General features: G+C 40.6%; 1 long non-coding RNA gene across 1 annotated transcript; it reads right to left on the bottom strand.

The window, feature by feature from the left end:
* Positions 1–485: 485 nt before the first annotated feature.
* LOC108719285 lies at positions 486–25,390 on the bottom strand. The gene is made up of 3 exons (XR_001936198.2): positions 25,179–25,390; positions 16,117–16,218; positions 486–740 (listed from the first exon to the last, which is right to left on the bottom strand). It is a non-coding gene; the product is annotated as an uncharacterized LOC108719285 (long non-coding RNA).
* Positions 25,391–25,496: the final 106 nt, after the last annotated feature.

Genomic DNA, 25,496 nt, shown 5'->3' with positions numbered 1-25,496 from the left:
TGCAGCAGCTTCTGGTAAGTTTCAATCAAAAAATTGAGGCTTTCTGCTCCCATTGGAGGTCCCGGCGTCTCGTTTTTGGATGCCGGTGACCATTCTCGGACGCCGGTGAATATTCTTGGAAACTATTCTTGGACACTGGCGACTATTCTTGGACGCCGGCGACTATTCTTAGGCGCTGGCGACCGTTTTTGCGCCTGACCCGAGTATAAGCCGAGGTAGAGTTTTTCAGCATATTTTGGGGGCTGAAAAACTCGGCTTATACTCGATTATATACGGTATATGAATTTTTAAACTCCACTGGAGCAGGCATTGATGTGTAATTCATGAATAATCTAGGTAAACCACTGAGTAAATTTGTCAGCTTTATACAAAAGAAGGTAACCATTCTGTCTTAAAGTGATACATACTGACACTAAGGGGGTTATTTACTAAAATCCAATTTTATCTCATTATTGAAATAAAAAGACCACAACCAAACTTCCATACCCAATTTTATCTTATTTATTATTAAAAAAGCTTGGTTCAATCGGTTCTGATAAAAACCCGATAAAATCGTGTGAAAAGCCAGAATTTTTCGTATTTTTCATCAAGAAGCCAGAAATGTTTGAATTTTCAGGCTTATTCCAGAGCAGACCACAGAAACTTCCAAATAGGATAGGGACCTCTGCCTTTGACTTCTACACAACCTCCGCAGGTCTGAGATGGCGGATTTTCAGATTTCGGCTTTTCGCAGCATCGGGCTTGAATAAATATCGAAAAATTCCAGTTTAAGAAAAAAAAATTAAATATTCGATTTTGACCCAAATGGAATTTAGTAAATAACACCATAAAACTACACCTCAAAATATTAATATTCAGTAAAAGTTTCCTATTGGTCATATTGATCATTTTTCACTGATGCTACCCTGGGCAAATGCCCCTAAATTTTTACTTAGACCTCGGAGTAGATTCAGCGATCGCAGTGCACAGCAGCCATCTTCCGGGTCTTTTTTAATCTGGGAATAAGACTGGCGGAGCGGCAAATGCGCAGATGAAGCTTTTTCCCGGTTTGCAACAACTGTGTATGCGCCGAAATGGACAGAAATTGCCGAAAGCACTGGAAGAAGACACGAAGACCCGGAAAAAGGGAAGATTGTATCATACTTACCGTGATCTTCCTTTCCTGGACACTCCATGTCATACTTACTTACCGGGATAGCCCCGCCCCAGTGCTCCCATCAGAAGGACCCTCCCCAAAGCTTTAAAAGCCCAACCCCACCCCCAGTCCGGTGTCTCGTAATAAGCTTCTAGAAACTACCGAAAAAGGGATGGGAAACCTGACATGGAGTGTCCAGGAAAGGAAGATCACGGTAAGTATGATACAATCTTCCCTTTTCCTGGACACTCCATGTCATACTTACCGGGACTTAGCAAGCTAATATCCCAATGGGAGGGAATTTGTTACACATAAGGAAGTGGCCGAGTATAATCTATACCAGATAAAACTCAGAAGAATGAAACCCCCAAAGGTGGACCAAAATCACCTTGTGGAAATCTGTGAACTCTATTTTCAGAGGAAATGGACTGGAAGAGAATAAAAGGAAATAGTACTCCTTAAAGGAACCCACACCAAAGTAATGATACCGAGTGTGAAACCAGCATGACAATTACATTTAAAAAGAGAGAACTATCTCTTATTAAATAGAAGCGGATAGGAACCCAGAGTAACACTTCTACATAGTCTTACTCCTACTACATACCAGCACGTTTATTCCAACCGCATAACATCCACAAGAGGACTCTTGGAAATGGCTCAAAAGCATGGTACCTGCAAAAGAGGATTTAGTAGGGGGAAGGAAAAATACCATCACTAGTATTCTACATGACCCCGCTCTGTATGACACTACCGGTACATGGCATCACCTAGTGTAGTTCCCAGTCTCTTTAATACTAAGGAACCTGTATTTATTCCAGACCATAACCAATACACCTCTCAATGAGAGGTCCGTAGAATGACTTATGGAGAAGGAGTGCTGCCAATGTGGGAATACCTTACCTGCCCTGTGAGGTATCTAGAAGCATTCTGCAGTCTGTACAGATTGAAATTGTTTTTATCTTTAGCTCATGATCCAACACCAAACAAGACTGGATAGTATTAAGATCAGCGTGCCGTGGAGTAGACCAGGTAAAAGAAATGCCTGCAGATATGCATAACCTTGCTATGATACAGTCCTCGAGCCTTCACAGATGTGACCTGTACATAGCTGGAGTTATTGTACCCCATAGATTGGGCCTATAAACAATCTGTATGGCCTGCTCCCATGAGTTTACCATATAGGAAGAAATTTGAATGACTCAAGGAAGTATTACAACCAACAATACTGCTAGAGATTGGTTATTCTCAAATCCCCGGACATGGACAGTACCATCCTTAAGTGTTCAAGATTAAAATTAATCTAGGTATGGAGATATAATTATTTACCTATTATTCTGCAATGGAACTCCCCTACTAACCATACATGCATGTCCAAGCCTGTTGGCAAGAGATGCAATAACCAGGACCTTGCCTAAGGCCGATACTGCAGCCTTGGTCTAAAAGGATAGTGTATAAGACCCTTTTTATAGCTTGATGTTAAGCCCTATGATACTTACCTCAACTAGCCAGGCCAGTCTATGGTGGTGTAAAAGGCTAAACCCAGAGTAACACAGCCCTTTAGAAAACCCAGCATGCCAAGATTGCATGCTTCCTGTCCACCATATGGATTAACATTACAGAATAGCCTGTTATAACGAACCTGTGGATCAAAACTTTTAGCTATAACTGAATTGATGGAGAATACCTAATTTTACAGCCAGCTTTATATGGTACCCATTAATATAATATGTCCCATGAATATATAGTCCAAGAGCTGACCCCTATTGTATTGGAGACAAACTAAATAGGTCTGTACTATAAAATACCTCATTGCAAAGCTCTAAAACCCTGTGGCAGTAGTGAATACAGTATACAGTATGTGATTTAACCAAACATTTGCACTGACTGATGCACCCACTGTCTTCCAGACTGAGACCAGATAAGTTGCACTCCTGTAACCAAGAAAGAGATCCTGATGAATATCATACCAGTTTTATAAATAGACCTTGATTTATCATTGGAATATACAGAACATCTATCTTGCCTGATATCCAGCTGTGGCGATATTAGAATCCTTGTTAAATGTATATATGACTGTATACATGTCTACGTCCATTTAGCCCCAGGCCAATCCTTTCGCAGAAGCAGGATACGTATTTATCTTATTTTCTTAATCAGCAGGAATAAGTCCAGTCGTAGAACATAGATTCTAATTAGTGAGATCCTTAAGACTGATAACTATTCCAACAGCCTATAGTTGAATGTAAGCAAATATATGGACCACGTTGACTTCAAAAGTTGTGGTCTACAAGTTCATGTTATAATACAGCCATTGTATAATACCTACCTGCTGTTTGACTATTGCATAACACCCATATGCAATATAGTCGTATACCTTTAAACCAGAATTGGCCACTACTCTCACACCATCTTTGTAACGGTGCATAATCCTATATATTACATAGCATTTATATGAATCAGAATTGGCCTTAGCCAATCCATTTAGACAAGATACATGTCTACATCAGTTACCACCTTTACTGTATCTGTAACCCATATACCGATTGTGGAATACTTACCGGGACACAGTCCCCTAAGCCATTATGGACTGCTGTAAATAAGGGTATAATACTTATCTGCAACACAGCTGACGTACTTAATTAAGTTCATAATACCTATATCTGACTTGGCTAGCGCCTTTAAGTCAGTCTTGGCTGCTGTTATCAGCAAGCATACGTTACCCTATTGGCTTATTTGCAAGAGTAATCCATGCTTATAACCTAAATCAAAGTTACTTGAAACAGACATGACCCAGGGATACTGGAGCCTTAACTTGTGTTACTATGCTTACATACAAACCTGAAGGTTATATAGGCACCCTCCGGAAATGCCTAGAACCTTACCACACCCATTACTCATCAGTTTAACATTTACCTTCAGTTTGGTTGTTCTATTGATTGGTGTCCAAACCAGAGAGATGTATAGCATGTTCATTTACTTTAGTTATAACCTTAGTAAGCACCAAAGCCACTGAAATGTTTAAGCATATACATACAGTAAGGTTATAGTAGTGAACAGTGGCTGGCCCAATTGATGTATGACATGTGCATTAGTATGTGGTTATTATAGCCAGCTCCGAACCACTGATGTTACCCCATCTACATTCAGTTTGGTGTAATATTAAAAAGTGCCTATACCAAAAATGTCTAACATGTACATTCATATTTGGTTATTAAAACCAGCTCTGGAACCACTAAAAAGTTTCCACATATACAGTCAGTTTGGTTACCACATAATGCAGCAACAGGCCCAGAAATGTATAACATATGCATTTGTATTTGGTTATTCAAGCTAGCTCTAGAATCACTGAAATGTTTCACATATACAGTCAGTTTGGTTACTGCCTTATGCAGTGACAGACACAGAAATGTATAATATATGCATTTATATTTGGTTATTCAAGCCAGCTCTAGAATCACTGAAATGTTTCCACGTATACAGTCAGTTTGGTTACTGCCTTATGCAGTGACCGGCCCATAAATGTATAACATATGCATTTGTATTTGGTTATTAAAGTCAGTTCTAAAATCACTGAAATGTTTCCACATATACAGTCAGTTTGATTACTAGAAAATGCAGTGATAGACCCATAAATGTAGAACATATGCCTTTGTATTTGATTATTCAAGCCAGCTCTAGAATCACTGAAATGTTTCCACATATACAGTCAGTTTGGTTACTGCCTTATGCAGTGATAGGCCCATAAATGTATAACATACACATTTTGTTTCCACATATACAGACAGTTTGGTTACTGCCTTATGCAGCGACAGGCCCATAAATGTATAACATATGCATTTGTATTTGGTTATTAAAGCCAGCTCTAGAATCACTGAAACAAACAGTCAGTTTGGTTGCAATATTCAGTAGTGACAGGACTAGGAATTCCTACATAATGCAGACAGAGCACTCGGCCCAAGAGTAAAGAGGCCCCTTTCTCTGGCTGCCCATCCCAGCTAGCCAGTATCCACATGCTCACACATATACACACGCATATACACACATATATAAACACATATATATACTGGCTAAACAGTTTACTTCCTTAAATACAGCAATGTCTAAGCTTCTAAGCTAGCTAAATCAGAAGCAGAGTAGAAGAAGTACATGTTAATTTAGTTCACAAACCTATACTATAAGGGTAAGGCCACACTAAGCGATAGCGCGGCGATTTGACTCGCCGCGACTATTCGCCGCGACTTTTAATCCTCAATCGCTGGCGAAACTTTGGTGCTGGCGTCTATGGGAAATCGCGCAAAATCGCCAGCGTAAAAACACACGCGGCGATCTTTTTTCTATTGTCGCTCGAAATCGCCTAGCGAGGCGATTTCGAGCGACAATAGAAAAAAGATCGCCGCGTGTGTTTTTACGCAGCGATTCCCCATAGACGCCAGCGCCAAAGTTTCGCCAGCGATTGAGGATTAAAAGTCGCGGCGAATAGTCGCGGCGAGTCAAATCGCCGCGCTATCGCTTAGTGTGGCCTTACCCTTAAGGAAAGAGTCGTAACACAGAACCTTACCTGATGTTTCAGATAATCAATCTGAGCTGCTAAGGGAGGGGCTGGGAGGGGATCTACCTGTTCATTAACTGAACCTGAACACTGACCTACAGAGTAATTACCCAATTACCTGCAGCTGCTGTTAACCGAACCTGCAGATCAACATAGTATTCTCAGCGCTCAAATAAGAAGGCTAACATTGTATTTGCAACATTCACATCACATATAGACAAGTCTTGCCTTAATGCTGCTTTCAGACCCTGCAGATCATCATTGCATAGAACTGCTCTCAGCACGTAGAAACAGTTTTGCATTATAACTGCATTGCATTATCATTGCTCATAGAACGTATATATCAGCCTTGCAGCTGCACAGTTCTTCCAATGGCCAACATGGCTCATACTTTTTTAAGAGTTAGGAGACTCTGGAACAAGGTGGCATTCTCAGCTTAAATTTAGCTTTAACCGCCAGTAGATTTAAGACCTCAGGGTTTTCTTTTATTTAACCCTGGAAGCTGCCAATTACCTCAACCTTGGGAAAGTCTTTTGAGGGAGGCAGCTGGCTCTGACACCTAAATTCCTCCAGAAGAAAAAAATAATACCCCCATGTGGGGGAAAAAAAGAGAAGGAGGCCATAAGGTTCAGGCCGCTAACTAAATATTTGTCATCAGAATAACGTACCTAACTGCCACCTCCCTCTCCCATCCGTAAAAATCATAAAGGGTGTATGAGCCATATACCCCAATGCCGCTGGACGCTTTTTAGACATGCCCAGGTAGGCATACGGATGGGGGGACATAGCACTTGCCACAGACCTGGATGTAATCAGGCTGGAGGGCACATGGATCAAGGAAAGCAATGATATTAGCCACAGTAAAAACTGTGCCTACCTGATCCAGATGTTTAAACACTGAAGATTCCACCTGAGGTAATGTGCTTAGGGGTAAAAGATCACCAGGACCAACCCGAGTCCCTAGGACGCTAACAGCAGCCCTACTGCTTCCCCAAGGTTAAAAAGAAAACTTGCTTCTAACAGGAGCAAAAAAAAAAACTGAAGCAGAAGGAAAAAAAGACACCGGACTGGGGGTGGGGTTGGGCTTTTAAAGCTTTGGGGAGGGTCCTTCTGATGGGAGCACTGGGGCGGGGCTATCCCGGTAAGTAAGTATGACATGGAGTGTCCAGGAAATGGATGCCGTGAACTCCGATCTCTGAATCTGCACCCAGGGGTAAGTAAAAAGTTAGTGGCATTTGCCCGGGTAGCAGCTAGGCTGGGGGGGTCTATATGTGGGGTAGAGGTTTTTTTTAATAAGGGTTTTTTTTCTCCTTTAAAAGCCAAAATCTGATTGGTTGCTATGGCTTATGGCACCCAGCTAACTGATAAACCACAGAAAATAAAAAATGAAGACCAACTGCAAACAGCCCCAGAATATCATTGTTTACATCATACTAAAGGAGAACAACTCCTTTAAGTCTGTATTTGAAATTTAAAGGAGAAGGAAAGTCTTTTTTTTGCTTGGGGCTGCCAAACGTTAGGCACCTCCAAGTGATTGTATTTACGCCCAGGACCGGTGCTCCTATCAGAAAAAAGACTGCACCAGTCCAAGGTTACTCTAGCAGGCACCACAGCGTGATTCTCTTCCTGTTTCTTATTTCTTCTCAAGGCAGTAGTGTAAAAAGGCGAACAATAACAAAAAAGCCAGCTATTTCATTATATTGCGTATGCGTCTACCCTGGGAAATTTGAAGAACAAAGAAGACAATCACTCCGTGGTGCTTGCTGGCAGGACCCGGGGTCAGTGCAGTTTTCTGCTGATAGGAGCACCGGCCCGGGGTGTCAGGTAAGTAAATATAACCACTTGGGGTGCCTAACTTTTGGCAACCCCAAGTTAAAATTACTTTCTTTCTCCTTAAAAAGAGAACTAACCCTACATTTTTTTTATATACTGAATTTATTGCACCAGCCTAAAGTTTCAGCTTCTCAATAGCAGCAATGATCCAGGACTTCAAACTTGTTACAGGGGGTCACCATCTTGGAAAGTGTCTGTGACACTCACATGCTCAGTGGGCTCTGAGCAGCTGTTGAGAAGCTAAGCTTAGGGGTCGTCACAAATTATCAAGCAGAAAATGAGGGTTGTCTGTAATATAAGCTGATGCTACAGGGCAGATTAAATTCTGATGCTAATTGCAATGGTTTCTGTGCTGCCATGTAGTAATTATCTGTATTAATTACTAATCAGCCTCATATATTGTGACATTTATATTTTATGTGTACTGTATATTGTGAGTGGGTCCCTAAGCTCAGTAAGTGACAGCAGCACAGAGCATGTGCAGTGAATCAGCAGAAGAGAAGATGGGGAGCTACTGGGGCATCTTTGGAGACACAGATCTTTACTGGTAAAGGACTGTGGTTGCCTTGGGCTGGTACAGAAGCCCAAAACAATGTACAGCATTTCTACCCTACTTCTTTAGTTAAACTTCAGTTCTCCTTTAACATTATATCCTTTGAAAGCAGAGTGAGAAAAGATCCAGAAGGAGCAATAACCCAAGTGGGCTAAACTGAAGCCCTGGAAGGAGAATCATTTATGTGTATTCCTATTCTTCTTACACATGATTACTCAGAACTCTGAATCATATGTACATTTAAATTATTTATTGTGTGCGTTTGTCTATAAAGTAAAGTAGAAAGATAAAGTTTGGTAAATAGCTAATAAATATACATTTTAAATTAAAGGAAAACTATACCCCCCAAACAATGTAGGTCTCTATTTAAAGATACTGAGTAAAACAGCTCATGTGTAAAACCCTGCTTCATGTAAATGAACCATTATCATAATAATATACTTTTTTAATAGTATGTGCCATTGGGTAATGATAAATAGAAAATTGCCATTTTAGAAAATAAGGGCCACCCCCTGAGATCGTACGATTCACTGTGCACACATACAAACCACATGTAAGGTCACATGAGCCAATTAACAGACAGAGTTCTGCCTTTTGCTTCCTCACTTCTTCCTGTTACAGTTAGTGTTGTAGTATTTCTGGTCAGGTGATCTCTGAGGCAGCACAGATAGAGTCACGAAATGGTGGTTCAAGGCAAGAGATGTTAAAGGGCAATATTTATGTAAATATGTATTCCAGTTTGGTAAGATTCTTTAATATGTCATTCAATTTGATATAAACTATCTGTTGCTTAAGTATTCATTTTGGGGGTATAGTTTTTCTTTAAGTTTTCCTACTTAGCTACATGGCTCCCCGTGTGTATTTTTCTATTCAAAGATTTGAGACTGCTTAGCTCATAATAAGACTACAGGCAACAACGAATCACTGACATTGCTACACAACAAGGAATCAAGAGAATAGTGATTTTCCCTGTTGATGTGATTTCGTTGGTTTGAACAAACATGCATTCCCATCAATGCTTCCATGGTAACTGTCTTCGGAACATTGCTGTCAGTGTAAATCATGAACTACAAAATTGTAGTTTCCCTGAAAGGCTTCATATGTACTGTGGTCCCCCGTTGCTTCTGTGAAGTAAATTCATATGTCAACAGATGGTTTTGGGAAGAACTTTGCAGGCCACAGTATGGTTTCTTATATTTTCCTCCTCAGGCTTAATTTTAGTTCACCATGGAGTAAGGGAGGTTGTGTCAAGGGAGGTGTGAATTTTAGACATCTGGTGCAGCAACAAAGGAGAAAAAAAAAAAATCTGAGATGTCAGATTTTCTAATTCGGACTTTTCCATCCTCGCGGTTTAAAAGTCAGATTTAAAAAAAAAGTCTCCGGACTGAGAAATAAAATAGGCCCTGCCATTTAAAGGACCAGTAACATCAAAAAAATTTTTTTAAAAATTCGTTAGTATACAACGAAAAAAACACACCAAGACGAATTAAACTTTAAATAGCAAAGCCTTTATTAAGAAATAACTTACTGAAATTCCACTTCCGCTCCTCTTCAGAAACGGCGACACGGCGACCATCCATTCTACGGCGTTTGATTTCTCCTCCCTTGCTGTTTCTCCTCCATGACAGCTGTTCTCTGACCCGATCTCCTTCTCTTCTTCATCCTCCGTCCTCCCAGGTGTCCAACAGCAGCAGTAGGAAGGCGATGTGGGTAGCCTCCCAAATGTCTCTACAAAAGGTGCAGTAGGGTAGAGGAGTGCAGACACGAGCGTGCAGCCTGCGGGGGAGCCGAGCTGAACCGGTACTTATACATCCGCTGAGTCCTGCGCCATGGAAACGCTGTGTATCTAGAGCCCAGCAGCAGCAGTATGGGGGTCGCCTTCCTAGGATCTCCATGGACGTGCAGCTTGTGGGGAAGCCGAGGCAGAACCCCTGCCTATACTTCCTGCGCTGCCAACTCGGCCGGGCAAAAGGGCCAATGCAACTTTAGGAGTCCGACCACAGCTCCTATCTCCGCTTACCGACACCTCCGTTCACGCCCACGGCCGCTTTGAAATTAAATGAGCGGCGGCTTCATTATTTGTGACCTCTTCCCCTGACCCGTGTTTGTCCATTTGTGTGTCACGACCCCGTTTTGTTTCACTGATCGCTCTGCCATTCATTCGGGTTGCGGATCTGTAAGGAATAAATGAGCCCAGCCGACCCCAGCGAGTGGTTTATGTGCAGGGGGTCGGGTTAAACAGTCCCCGCTTACAATAACCTTTACTGATCAATAAACAATTCGCACGATTGTTAAACGGGCAGCAGCTGTCCATGAATGGGATCCGATGGGCGAGATGAATGGCAGAGCGATCAGTAAAACAAAACGGGGTCGTGACACACAAATGGACAAACACGGGTGAGGGGAAGAGGTCACAAATAATGAAGCCGCCGCTCATTTAATTTCAAAGCGGCCGTGGGCGTGAACGGAGGTGTCGGTAAGCGGAGATAGGAGCTGTGGTCGGACTCCTAAAGTTGCATTGGCCCTTTTGCCCGGCCGGAGTTGGCAGCGCAGGAAGTATAGGCAGGGGTTCTGCCTCGGCTTCCCCACAAGCTGCACGTCCATGGAGATCCTAGGAAGGCGACCCCCATACCGCTGCTGCTGGGCTCTAGATACACAGCGTTTCCATGGCGCAGGACTCAGCGGATGTATAAGTACCGGTTCAGCTCGGCTCCCCCGCAGGCTGCACGCTCGTGTCTGCACTCCTCTACCCTACTGCACCTTTTGTAGAGACATTTGGGAGGCTACCCACATCGCCTTTCTACTGCTGCTGTTGGACACCTGGGAGGACGGAGGATGAAGAAGAGAAGGAGATCGGGTCAGAGAACAGCTGTCATGGAGGAGAAACAGCAAGGGAGGAGAAATCAAACGCCGTAGAATGGATGGTCGCCGTGTCACCGTTTCTGAAGAGGAGCGGAAGTGGAATTTCAGTAAGTTATTTCTTAATAAAGGCTTTGCTATTTAAAGTTTAATTCGTCTTGGTGTGTTTTTTTTGTTGTATACTAACGAATTTTTTAAAAAAAATTTTTGATGTTACTGGTCCTTTAAAGGTACACAGAGGCCCAATCAGCCCAAACAGAGGCCCAAACAGCCCCCACCAGCCCACTAAATAGTGACTTTCTATGGCACCTTATAGCAGAACCCACAGATTGCACACACTAAAGCAGGCAGGCCACAAGTTAGATATGCAGTTGAATGCAAAATTTTGGGTAGCCCTTGCCAAATTACATATTTAGTCAATCTGAAAAGTAATGTAAAGTAATAAACCACTACTATGAGAAATCCAAGTGTTAACAAAAAAAAACAACATATTTGCAGTGGATGAATGATAATAAATTAATTCCAACATGTGCAAAAGTCATGTGGTAAACACGTTTTTTTGCAAGATTGCTAGCCCTAATTACCTCATATCGCCTTAGAAGCCACCGGATGACAATTGAAGAACTTCATAAAATGTTAGACTGCCAAAACTTTAGGATGTCAAGTAATAACCATGATCTCCTTTAAGCAACTGAGTGAGGATCTAAAATGAAACTAATTGATGCCTAGAAAGGAGGGAAAGACTATTAAAAGGCTTCCACCTCACATCCATAGACATGTGAAAGTCAAGACAAGATCTGGAAGAACAAGGAAAAGTGCAAAAAGTACTATTTGTATGCTGGCTAGAAAGGCAAACCCTCATATGACTGCAAAGGAGCTGCAGGAAAGTCTGACTCAGGAGTGGTGTTGCACTGTCCCATGGTGCAGCGTTGATTGCACAAACATGACGTGCCTGAATGAATATCAGGGGGAACACTCACCTGCACCCTCACCACTAACATCAATGTCTGAGGTATGCAACACAGGCTGATGTAGTAAAAATGTAACTATTTGGCCACAATCACCAAAAGTTTGTTTGGAGGAATAAAGGAGCAGCACTTAATGGAAAAAATACACCTTTTTAGCTGTTAAATATGGGGGTGGACTCATTTTGCTTAGGGGTTGTGTGTCAGCCAATGGCACAGGAAACATTGTATGTTTACAAAGGGGAGAATGGATTCCACTAAATATCAGTAAATTCTCAACAATCAGCCAAGAAAAGGGGATCCTGCTCCTAAAACAAGACAATGATCCTAAACATGCCTTAAAAGTCAAAAACACGCAAGCTGAAGGTTTTATAAAATGGCCCTCACAGTCCCCCGACTTCAACATCATTGAAAATCTGTGGGTAGATCTTGGAAGATGGCCTAAGAAGATCTCAGAGTTAGAAATGGCCAATGAAAAAGAATAGAAACGCCCGTAGATGTCACTACCACAGTAAATCTGTGCTACCATGGGCAGCCCATCTCCTAAAAAATGCCTTCCCCTTGTGAAGGCTACAAATCACTGCAAGTAAAAAAACATTAATCCGGCATATTCCGGCAAAATCACTTCCTTTGTAGCCGTTTCCATGTTTATGTATTTATTTTGACATTGTACTTGTACAGTTCCAAGGAGGCTGTGACTGAGAGCAGCCTCTCAACAGACGTGATTTTCATCTACAAGTGCTGAAGGCCAGCGTAATACCCCTTCCTTTATCCACATCAATTGAACACCCAAATTGTAAAGTCCTGGGTGTGAAGGCAGCCCTATGTGATAACATGCACAAAATGAATACATGCAAACACTAAACTGAGAATTTATTTTAATAAAATATACCTAAAGACATATCAGTCTAAACGTGGTAATAAAATAACAATCAGCACAATGGATCCCCTTTTAGAACAGATACATGGCACATATATTTCTCTTGGGGTTTTACATAAAAATATGTTTGATATGCACAGTGTTTAGGCCCAGTTAAATACTGTGAGTAATAAGAACATTTGTAATACACTCACATAATAACACAATCACATAAATAGCCTATCAAATACATCCTTGTAAATTGTTCTTAGTTATGTTATCAATTATAATCCATGCTTAGTGATAGCATTTGTCACAACCCACAAAAAAATATTGTACCCCAATTGTAAATAACAAGGATATTAAGCCACCTGACCTCGTGCTTTTATATATTTCTGGAACTCCTTGCTGATATCTAATATTCTTATATTTTACAAAAGGAGGCACATTTTTCTCTATATAAACATTGCTTAGTGATATCATTAGTTGCAATGGTAGTAAGTGATGCAACTTAATATTGTACCTTCTGCTTTAAAATAGGAGGATATTAGAAGTCTCCTGTATCAAAAGTACTCTGCTTACAACCTTTTACCTTGATTTGGGTATGGAATTACTTAAATTACTTAATGTTATATTAAATAACGGTGCCGTTCTGAAGCACCTGCTGCACCAACATTTAAAAAAAATAAAATAAAAAAAAGGATACATTTTGTCCTAAATATCTGGTATGGCTCTTACGGTACATTCTATTTATACCAACTTGCATTAAAATTCAGCAAACATCCCCACCCCCAAACAAAACATTATTGGAACATTTATCTGTAGGCTTAACTGTTCCTTTCTTAGACACATACATTCTTCAGGAAAAATAATTGACTTAGCAGATTCAAAAGAATGTATAGTCTGTCCCACTTGCTTTCAATCATCACCACTTGACTAATGGACATACAGTAGGTGCCAAGAACACAACTGACTGGCTACAGTAAACTGCACTGACCTCTGCACTTAATGTGTTTCCTGCAGGCTTGTTATTTTTCCTCCAGTGTTTGTACATATCTATCTGTGTGCATAATTATACACTTTTACTATTAGTTGTACATTTTATTATGGTCAGATCCAAGCACCTCCATATACTATATGCGATTTTTCAACAACAAACCCAGAGACCCTGCTTGTAAGATTTCTGTCGGCTAACGATAATTTCTCTGCATGTATTCCTATCTGACGATATCAACGGGAGCTTGTCACTACTATTTGTCGGATGTAACTTTAGTACGATTACTGTCACGGGCAGAATATCATATAGTTACATAGTTAAATCGGGTTGAAAAAAGAAGTCTATAAAGTTCAACCCCTCCAAATGAAAACCCAGCATCCATACACACACCCCTCCATACCCTCAAATAAATTATATATACCCATATCTATACTAACGATAGAGTTTAGTATCACAATAGCCTTTGAACCTCACTGTCCTGACTGTGAAGAACCACCTACGTTGCTTCAAATGAAAGTTCTTTTATTCAAGTCTGATGGGGGTGGCTTCTGGTACGGTGATCCACTTTATGGGTAAAAAGGTCCCCTGCTATTTGTCTATAATGTCCTCTAATGTACTTGTAAAGTGTAATCATGTCCCCTCGCAAGCACCTTTTTTCCCAGAGAAAACAACCCCGACATTGACAGTCTACCATCATAAGTTAAGTCTCCCATCTAGGGATGCACCGAATCCAGGATTCGGCCTTTTTTACCAGGCCGAATCCTTCTGCCTGGCTGAACCGAATCTGAATTTGCATATGCGGGGAGGCGAGGGAAATTGTTTGACTTTTTGTCACAAAGGGAAGCTAAAATGTTTTCCCCTTTCCACCCCTAATTTGCATATGCAAATTAGGATTCGGTTCGGTATTCAGCCGAATCTTTCATGAAGGATTCAGGGGTTCGGCCGAATCCAAAATAGTGGATTTGGTGCATCCCTACTTCCATCTCCCTAACCAGTTTAGTTGCACTTAGTCTCTGCACTCTCTCCAGCTCATTTATATCTCAAGTTTTGGACTGGATTCCAAAACTGCACTGCATACTCCAGGTGAGGCCTTACCAGGGACCTATAAAAAGGCATAATTATGTTTTCATCCCTTGAGTTAATGCCCTTTTTTATGCAAGACAGAACTTTATTTGCTTTAGTGGCCACACTGCCCAGAATTAAGACAACTTGTTATCTACAAAAGCCCCAAGATCCTTCTCAGTTAGGGAAACTCCCAACACACTGCCATTTAGTGTATAACTTGCATTTATATTATTTTTGCTAAAGTGCATAACCTGCATTTTTCAACATTGAACCTAATTTTCCAGTTTGCTGCCCAGTTTCCCAACTTGAAAAAAATCACTCTGCAAAGTTACAGCAGCATCCTGCATGGAACCACCAGTTCTGCACAATTTAGTATCATCTGAAAGAATAGAAACAGTACTCTGACCTACATTGTCTGATTTGTTCTTTTACTACTTTACTACTTTGGTTAGTGGTAGATCGAAAGATTGGACTGTCCGATCGTTTATCTGCACGTCTGTGGCCAGCTTAAGAGAGTGATATATTAAAAGAAAACTATACCCCTAAACCAAGCATGTCCAAAGTCAGGCCCGGGGGCCAAATGTGGCTCGTTTTCAAATTTACACCGGCTCTCAGCCTCCATCATGAAATTAATAATAATGCAGCCCGCCAGCACAGTGCAATCAGGAATTGCTTAGCCGTAGCAGTAATATTTGGGCACATTAGTGAAATGATCTGCCACTTGTCTATACTGCTGCCTGTGTGCTGAAGGTGTTAGTAATAGTACTGGCACGTAGTGACGCACCGTTCTCGCATACGTCTTTAGGGCTGAAGGTGTCAATAGACGTACTGACGTGCCAGTACAGTAAACTAAAGAAATATGCGAGAGCGGCACATCACTACGTGACAGTACGTGACAGCACACAGGCAGCAGTAAAGACCAAGTGGCAGATCATTTCACTAATGTGCCCAAATATTACTGCTACGGCTATGCGATTCCTTGTTTAAATGAGTTAATGATGTTAATGGTTCAAAGAATGTCAGGCTGAATGGTCGGCCCCCACACATTTTCCCCTCATCAAATCTGGCCCTCGTTGCAAAAAAGTTTGGACACCCCTGCCCTAAACAATGTAGGTCTGTATAAAAATATATTGTATAAATCAGCTTATATGTAAATAAACCATTTTTATAATATATATACTTTTTTACTAGTATGTACAATTGGGTAAACAAATAGAAAACTGCCATTTTAAGACTTAAGGGTCGCCCCTTGGGGATCCTGCAATTCATAGAGCATACAAACAAACCAAGGGCATACATACTTGTTAGGTCACATGAGCCAATTACTGGACAAAGTTGTGTCTTCTGCTTCAACACTTCTTCCTGTTCGTGTTAGAGTTGCAATATTTCTGGTCAGGTGATCTCTGAGAGAGCACAAAGAATATCATTAAATGGTGGTTCAAGGTAAGTGATGTAAAAGGGCAATATTTACTAAAATATATATACCATTTGATAAGATTCTTTAATAGGCCACTTAATATGATATACTATCTGTTGGATAAATATTCATTTTGGGGGGGGGGTAAAGTTTTCCTTCTTGCACTTCTCAAGTTTGAAATTTCAGTAGCTATCTGTTTGCTAGCGTCCAATTTACCCACGCAACTGGCAGAGATCTGAATGAGAAACTGGAAGATGAATTAGAGAGGCAGAGACAATGTGGTCGTCAGTGACCCCCCAGTTGCTAGCTGGAAAAAGATAGTCTAGAAACACTTTATAAAATGCTCCAACTGCACATGCGCCAATGCAGCACTCCCTTACAGATGAAGACCTGGAAGATGGCGCATATGAGATCCACTGCTCTTACTCTGCACCACTGCATGAGCAATGTATCAGGACACTTTCAGGGAAATTAACTATGCTGGGGAGGGGGAGCAGGGTAGGTAGGTGGTAGGAAGGGGGTTTTCTTATTGGGGGGTTTAGTTCTCCTTTAATGTATGAAGATCCAGATTATGGAAAGATTCGTTATTCGGAAAACCCCAGGTCCCAAGCATTCTGGATAACAGGTCCCTTGCCTGTAGAAGAAAATTTAGTGACATTAAAAAATAGGGATGCACTGAATCCAGGATTCGGTTCGGGATTCGGCCTTTTTAAGCAGGAATCGGATTTGGCCGAATCCTTCTGCCTGGCCGAATCCTTCTGCCTGGCCGTACCGAATCTGTATATGTAAATTAGGGGCGGGGAGGGAAATCACGTGACTTTTGTCACAAAACAAGGAAGTAAAAAATGTTTTCCCCTTCCCACCCCTAATTTGCATATGCAAATGAGGGTTCGGATTCGGTTCGGTATTCGGCCGAATCTTTTGCAAAGGATTCGGGGGTTCGGCCCGAATCCAAAAAAGTGGATTCGGTGCATCCCTATTAAAAAAAAAGGAAAAAGCACAAGTCTTCAGAATTTTTCAAATCAAACATGTCAAGAAAACTGGATCAGAAAACAATACAGCACCATTTAACAATATTAAATAAGATCTGTTTTCCCCTTTGTAAACTCAATATGCCTGCAACGCTGTAAACCAATTTTAGTTACATGTCTATATGTTTGATTGCAAAACTATTGTTATATTTACATTCAGACCCAAATTGTATAACTAAAATATATGTGGTTTTCAGCTGTAATTTTTCTCCTTTGGAGTGCCCCGTACTAATAATTCTTCATTAAACCAAGTACATTTTTTCTGTGTATCGCTATAGCTAAACATGAGTATACACAGGGACTCTTTGAAATCCAAAACATCCTAATCCATAATAACAGCCACACGCTCGCTTTCATTTGCAGAGCTGCCAAATACTTTTCAATGATGTTCTCATTACCTGATAGATTGGTACATGTCACATTGCTCTTGCAGTCTGACAACTTCCTCAAACCTTAATGCATTATGTTCAATCACTTCCAAGCTCAAATCTGTCTCAATACTAAAATAACATATGACTGTCAGACTGATGATAAGATGATTCAGATCCCCAAAGCTATAAATATAAATATAGTAGCAAAGCCTGGTGGGAATATTTGGATCAAGTTATATACTGTATATTTACATTTAAAAGTTTAATCACATTAGTAGAAAAAACTTTTTTTCTGGATGATCACCTTCTTAGGTTGGTGTCCAGATCTCTGCATTTGCAAATCATCTTGTCTGAAAAACTTGTCTTTCATCAGTTTTGCAGGAGACCCAACATATAAGGTTTCAAAGAACAGTACAACATGCAGGAATCTGTGTCTGAAATAAATCTAATCCCTTTAAAAATGGCCACATAATGGAAAAGTTAAATTGGTTAAACTAAGGGGATCATTGCCTAAGTTGCCCGTTGAAAATATTTTATTTGATTTTCATGTTAAACAAGTAATAACAGTTAAAAGAAGCATATGAAGAGTTATTGGGAGAGGATCCTTCAAAATAAGAATTAATTAAATCTTAGTTTGGATCAAGTATAGGTATGGGCAGGGCCGCCATCAGAAATCACAGGGCCCCATACGACAAAATTTCCTGGGCCCCCTGGGCTGCACCCACCGCAAGCCCCACCTACAGTTCCACCCTCCCCACCCACAGGTCTGCCCCCCACCACACAGTAAAAAAAAACAAAAAAATATTGATGGCTAGAGTTCCCACATGTTAATAAAAAATATTGGTGGTCAGGGCCCCCCATAAAAAAACATTTGTGGCTAGGGCCCCCCCCATTAAAAGATATTGGTGGCTAGGACCCCACATGAGAAAAAAAAATTGGTGGCCCGGCCCCCCGCATTATGAGATAATTGGTGGCCAGGGCCCCTTAAACTTCCATGCCTTCCCGAAGACAGCAGCTCTCAGAAAGTTGGGGGGCCCGATGTATCAAGTAAGTGTGGCATGGCTAGGCCCCCCTCGGGGCTCCCTACAATTCTCCCCCGTGTCCCCTCCTGATGGCTGCCCTGGGTATGGGACCTGTTATACAGAATGCTCGGGACCTGGGGTTTTCCAGAAAATTGATCTTTCTGTAATTTGGATCTTTATAACTTAAATCTACTAGAAAATAATGAAAACATTAAATAAAACCAATAGGCTGGTTTTGCTTCAAAAGGATTAATTATATCTTAAGCTGGCCATAGAAGCAAAAATCCGATCGTACGAATCATCGTACGATCGGACTTTCCCATCTCCCGACCCGCCACTAACCTTTCGGATCAAAGTCTTACCAGTCAGATTAGTAAAAGAACAGATCAGCAATATTCTGCCCCTGACAGCAATCGTACGATATCTATGTCCAACCAAAGCTAGTGACAGTCTCCCACTGAAAATCGTACGATCGGCAATACACGCAGAGATATAATCGGCAGCCGACAGAAATTTTCTAACCTGTCCGATCGACCAAACGACCGATCTCCGCCGGACGAAAAATGTCGGGACTCTCCACACACGTTCCGAAAATCGTACGAATCCTCGATTCGTACGATCAGATCTTTGCGTCTATGGCCAGCTTAAGTTTGGATGAAGTACAAGGTTCTGTTTTATTATTATAAAGAAAAAGGACATCATTTTTAAAATGTGGATTATTTGGATAAAACGCAATTTATGGTAGACAGCCTTTCGGTAATCCAGATCTTTTTGGCTATCGGGTTTCCAGATAACGGATCCAATATGTATGTGTGTATATATGTATATATATATGTATATATATATATATATATATATATATATATATATATATATATATATATATATGTATGTATGTATGTATGTATGTATGTATGTATGTATGTATGTATGTATGTATATATATATATATATATATATATATATATATATATATATATATATGTGTTGTTAAAACTAGGACAATTTAAAATCATGGAAATTCATTATGCATCATATATTTGTGGGACCTAAAAAAAAAAAAGTGTAAAATGAGGGAAAACAAAATGGAGGGGGATGTAAAACTTGGTTTCACTGTAATTCCTTAAATAATAACCTTAAAAGTACTATCTCCATTAGTTTCTAATAGATTTTTGTGGAATTAAATGTAGGAGGTATCCTTAAATATAGCCATTTAGGGATCTGAGATTAAGGCACGCAGGAATATAGTAGGCTTCCAACCATGTTGAAAACTCCTCCTTTGAAAGCTTTAAAAAGCTTCAGTCACATTGACTGAAATCCCATAATTTCAACAAAATTTTAACATTACAATTAACAGCAAGCAGGGCAATATCAATGTCTGAAGGGGTTATTTGTTCTCCTATAGAAAATAATACAATGTTGCCAGGTTCAAACTGGTGGAGTAATTTTAGCGTGGACCAAGTTATATTATAAAAATACTACAAAGTGTATTATAAAAAATTACGAAATTGAAATTATTTTGTAGTAGATAAAATTGTATCAACAAGTGAATGGGGGAAAATTCTCAAATACGGCAAAACTCAACCAATTTTACTATTTCAATAAATTACAAACATGTATGACCTTTAGTATCCCTTGTAGACTGCAGCGGGTCTGAACGGAGATTTAAAACAGGTCCTGGAATTTCGGATACACAGAGGTCTAAACACCACCACACAGGTCCAATAGTGACTCTCCATTACAGCAGCCCCTCTGGCATTTCCCAAAATATACTGGAACCCCAATATGGCTTAAATAGACAAATACCAACTAGTGTAATAGAGCATGGGCTACACACGACCCTCTTTCACCAGGATGGGCTTTCGCTAAATGGAAAGAGCACATGCTGATATTGTTAAACTACAACTCACTACTGCCAAAGGTGTAAAATAATAGAGTTGGATGCTAGGGGTTCCTTGCAAAACAGTAGAACAGGCTTTATTCAGTTATAGAACGCCACAGGGTTATAATACTCACATGAGGCAGTCAGAATAAATGGCAGGTACAATCAAGGATGTAGCAGACACAGCATAGAAAGACACCACTAAAGGAATAGTAGTTGAAAGTATCAACTCCCAGGTTGTCAGTACCTCATGTGGCCCAGATCCCTTACAGCAGGCGTGGAACAGGGATAGAACAATAACCTGATTCCCTTGTCAATACTGCAGTCCCTTCACTACACGCAAAGCAGAGCCTGGGGGAGAGCTACTCCCTTCTATCCTCCTAGTTGGAGCTTGAAGCTGATCTTGTTAACTAAAGCTCACTAACTCACTCTTTCTATAGTGTCATTACAGTGGCTATCCTTCACACTAGCTTCACCTCATTCTGGGGGTCCCTGTACCCCGACTTCACTTTAGGGCCTTGTTGACGCCAGGCTCAGTGGACCTTCCACCCAGATCAACTGCTGCAGGCCAAAGAGGAAGGACCTCCCCCTGCAGAGCACTTTGTTACAGTGATGCAGGACATGGTCATCAACTTAGGGCCAATGAAATGAGTATGTAAATAATGTACCAATATGTTACATGGCTTTTAACCCAGCAACAGGGAAAGGAGGCACTGTTAGGGAATGAAGCCATAAGGTCCATTATACTTACGGGTCCCTACAATACAAATTGCCAGTACAAGCCTGCTTAAAGCCCAAGCCTGATGGCACATGTGATGCCTTTAAGGCAGCTGATAAAAACACCAGAATTACACTAACTTGAATGGGAAATGCATGAAAGTTCCAGTACTGGAATGTTTCAGCCAAAAACTCTTTAGAAAGTGCCTTTTGGTTGAAAAGTGCCCTTAGCAAAATAGATGTTTCTCACCATCTAACTCAGTGACCCCTAACCAGTGACTCGCAGGCAACATGTTGCTCACCAACCCCTTTGATGTTGCTGCCAGTGACTTTAAAGCGGGTGCTTATTTTTCAGCTCTTGTCTTGGAGACAAGTTTTAGTTGCATAAATAGTAATATTCCCGTTACGAACAACTGTGAAATTTTAATCGCATGCGCAGTTGTTTGGGACTGGAATTTTACTCCAACTGTGCATGTGCCGAAACTCCGAACTGCTTCCGAAGTGTAATGAAGAAAAGAAGATGGCTGCCGTAAACTCCCCAGGACAGAATCTGCACCAAGGGGTAAGTAAAAAGTTAGGGGAGGGGGCAGCTAGGCTGGGGGGGTGGGTGGTCTATGTTACAGGTTGAATTCTCCTTTAAGGTAACTTTTAGTATGTTATAGAATTCTAAGCAACTTTTCTAATGCTTTTCATTATTTTTTATAGTTTAATAGTTATTTGCCTTTTTCTTCTGAATCTTTCCAGCTTTTAAATGGGCATCGCTGACCCCTTCTACAAAGCAAATTATTCTAGTCTCTTATTCAAATCAATGCATGGTTGCTAGGAAAATTTGAATCCTAGCTACCAGATTGCTTAGAATGCAAATTTAAGAGCTGCTGAATAAAAAGCTAAATAACGCAAAAAAAAAAAAGGAGAAGGAAAGGTTAAAACTAATTAAGCCTTATCAGAAAGGCCCATCTAAATATACCAGTAAACCCCCAAAGTAATGTTGCTCTGAGTCCCCTGTCACAAGAAACACTGCATTTCTTTCCTTCTATTGTGTACACATGGGCTTCTGTATCAGATTTCCTGCCTTCAGCTTAAACCTCATTGCCCTGGGCAAGAGCATGCTCAGTTTGCTCCTCTTCCTCCCCCCTCCCTTCTCTACTGTAATCTGAGCCCAGAGCAGGGAGAGACTCAGGCAGGAAGTGATGTCACACCACATTAATACTGCAGCTCCTATCCTAAACAAACAGAGTTTCTAGAGCTTTTTACTCAGGTATGGTAAAACATTCTACAGAATAAATATAGCATTCTAGCTTGCACTATTGCAGCTAATCTATTGGCAATAAAATACCTCTGTAGCTTTCCTTCTCCTTTAAATAATAAAAAATTAAAACCAATTACAAACTGTCTCCAATTATCACACTCATATTAAAAGTTATCTCGAAGGTGAACAACCCCTTTAAGTTGGCCATAGACGCACAGATAATATCGTACAAAAAAAAAGACTTGGATATCCGTCGGCTCGCCAGAAAATTTTGATCAGGCACCTTTAAAGGCACCGGAATATCGCCCATTGTTAGTGCTGAATCGTCAGATAGAGGAAGATTTGTATTGTTTATATAGTGAATAAAGTACCCCCTTTTGTAAAATATAGGGATATTATAAGTTACCAAGGAGTTTCATGACCATATAAAAACACGAGGCCGAAGGCCGAGTGTTTTTATACAGGTCATGGAACTCCGAGGTAACTTCTAATATCCTCATATTTTACAACTGGGGGGTACTTTATTTATTATAATACACAAATTTCAATGAGTCATGTGACAGAAATGACATCAGAACTCACCGTTTATAACTGATGACATCAGAACTCACCGTTTATAATGATATAATTTACAGGATATTCATGGCTTTTGTGTATTATAATTGTATATCTGATGGTTCAGCTCTACACGTGTGTATTGAAATGAACAATCTTTCCTGCAAAGATCTTAATTGTAATGCCTATGGCCACCTTAGGAGCAGTAAACGATCAGACAGTCTGCATATACTTGCCTACAACAAAGGTTCTCCCAACTGCCCCGAGGTGGTTCAGACTCTGTACTAATCAATTATAGATTCGGGAAGCAGTAAAATTCTATTATTACTTTCCGACGGGGAGTAAAAAAAAAAAAAACTCCTGTGCTATGGAGATGCAGCATTACAACAGGGTGAATGACACAATTATTATAATACCTGAAGCAATTTGATAAATATCTTTTATGTATTTATATTATTTATTGTGTTTCTGGCCGGCCAGATTTTAATTGGAAGATTTTTTAATTTTTAAATAAAATTGTATACTTTGAGAATAACTTGGTCTCAAAATACACCTTTAAATTTAGGGATGCACCAAATCCACTATTTTGGATTCGGCCAAACCCCCGAATCCTTCGCGAAAGATTCGGCCAAATACGAACTCTAATTTGCATATGAAAATTAGGGGTGGAAAGGGGAAAACATTTTTTACTTCCTTGTTTTGTGACAAAAAGTCACGCGATTTCTCTCCCTGCATTAGGATTCATTTCGGCCAGGCAGAAGGATTCAGCCGAATCCTGCTGAAAAAGGCAGAGTCCAGGCCAAATCCCGAATTCGGTGCATTCCTACTTTAATTCATTTTCTCATTTTTTGTAGTATCCTCAAAAGGACTTTAGGGATTTAAGGTGTGTTTGAGACCAGTGAAAGAGCCACATTACCTCAAGTAATTATTATCATCAGCATTTATAAAGTGCCAACATATTCCGCAACTCTGATTTGTAAGTGGGTGAATACACTGAATATATAGATTTCATACCAAATAACAACTGTCTTGCAACAAAGTTTGCAATAAAAAACTAGCCTTAAAGGCAATCCAAACCCTTAAAGGGATACTGTCATGGGAACTTTTTTTTTTTTTTCAAAATGAATCCGTTAATAGTGCTGCTCCAGCAGAATTCTGCACTGAAATCCATTTCTCAAAAGAGCAAACAGATTTTTTTATATTCAATTTTGAAATCGGACATGGGGCTAGACATATTGTCAATTTCCCAGCTGCCCCAAGTCATGTGACTTGTGCTCTGATAAACTTCAATCACTCTTTACTGCTGTACTGCAAGTTGGAGTGATATCACCCCCCCCCCAGCAGCCAAACAAAAGAACAATGGGAAGGTAACCAGATAACAGGTCCCTAACACAAGATAACAGCTGCCTGGTAGATCTAAGAACAACACTCAATAGTAAAAGCCAAGTCCCATTGTGACACATTCAGTTACATTAAGTAGGAGAAATAACAGCCTGCCAGAAAGTAGTTCCATCCTAAAGTGCTGGCACACGTCACATGACTGGGGGCAGTTGGGAAACTTACAATATGTCTAGTTCCATGTCAGATTTCAAAATGGCATATAAAAATAATCTGTTTGCTCTTTTGAGAAATGGATTTCAGTGCAAAATTCTGCTGGAGCAGCACTATTAAATGATTCATTTTGAAAAAAAATTTTTTTCCCCATGACAGTATCCCTTTAATTATAAAAACCCTACCACCCTACTAGGGATGCACCGAATCCAGGATTCGGTTCGGGATTCGGCCTTTTTCAGCAGGGTAGAGGGGTAGGGTTGCCACAGGGCCGGTAAAAATGATGTTTGATCCCAATGTTATTAATAGGGAAAAAAAAAAATATATATAGGAAGGCCAGTATTTGTTTTCCATAAAGGGTGGCAACCCTAGTAGGAGTTTTTATAATAAAGGGTTTGGTTCTCCTTTAACAGCACAGGGGGCAGTTAAGGGTAAAATGTGAGCACATAGTACTGCTATTAGTGCTGCTATTAGTGCTGCTATTAGTACTGCTATTAGTACTGCTGTTAGTACTGCTGTTACCCACCTGCCTAGCTGTCCAAACTAGAAAGACACAAGAGTAACTCACACATAGTAATGAGGGCGCAGCGTGCACTGTCCATGCGCTTGAAGGGAATAGTCCCACAAAGCAAAACTGAATATAAAATTGACGTTTGAAAGGGCTGTGCTTTTGCCTGGGATAATAAAGAGACGCGAAGCAACATTACAGGCTGCTCCAGTTATTGCGGAACTACAACTCTCAGCAAGTGTCACTGTGTGCTGGCGGAGGAGCGCATCGTTGCAGAGCCGCAAGTAGCAGCCAGTCCCAGCTGTATGGACCGCCCAGGCCGACTCTCCGTGCCCCACACTCCTCGATCTCTCCGCGTCCCTCCCCCGGGTGCTGCTG

This window comes from Xenopus laevis, chromosome 6L, assembly GCF_017654675.1.
Source record: "Xenopus laevis strain J_2021 chromosome 6L, Xenopus_laevis_v10.1, whole genome shotgun sequence".
Taxonomy (NCBI): domain Eukaryota; kingdom Metazoa; phylum Chordata; class Amphibia; order Anura; family Pipidae; genus Xenopus; species Xenopus laevis.
This window is presented reverse-complemented; position numbering and strand designations above follow the sequence as displayed.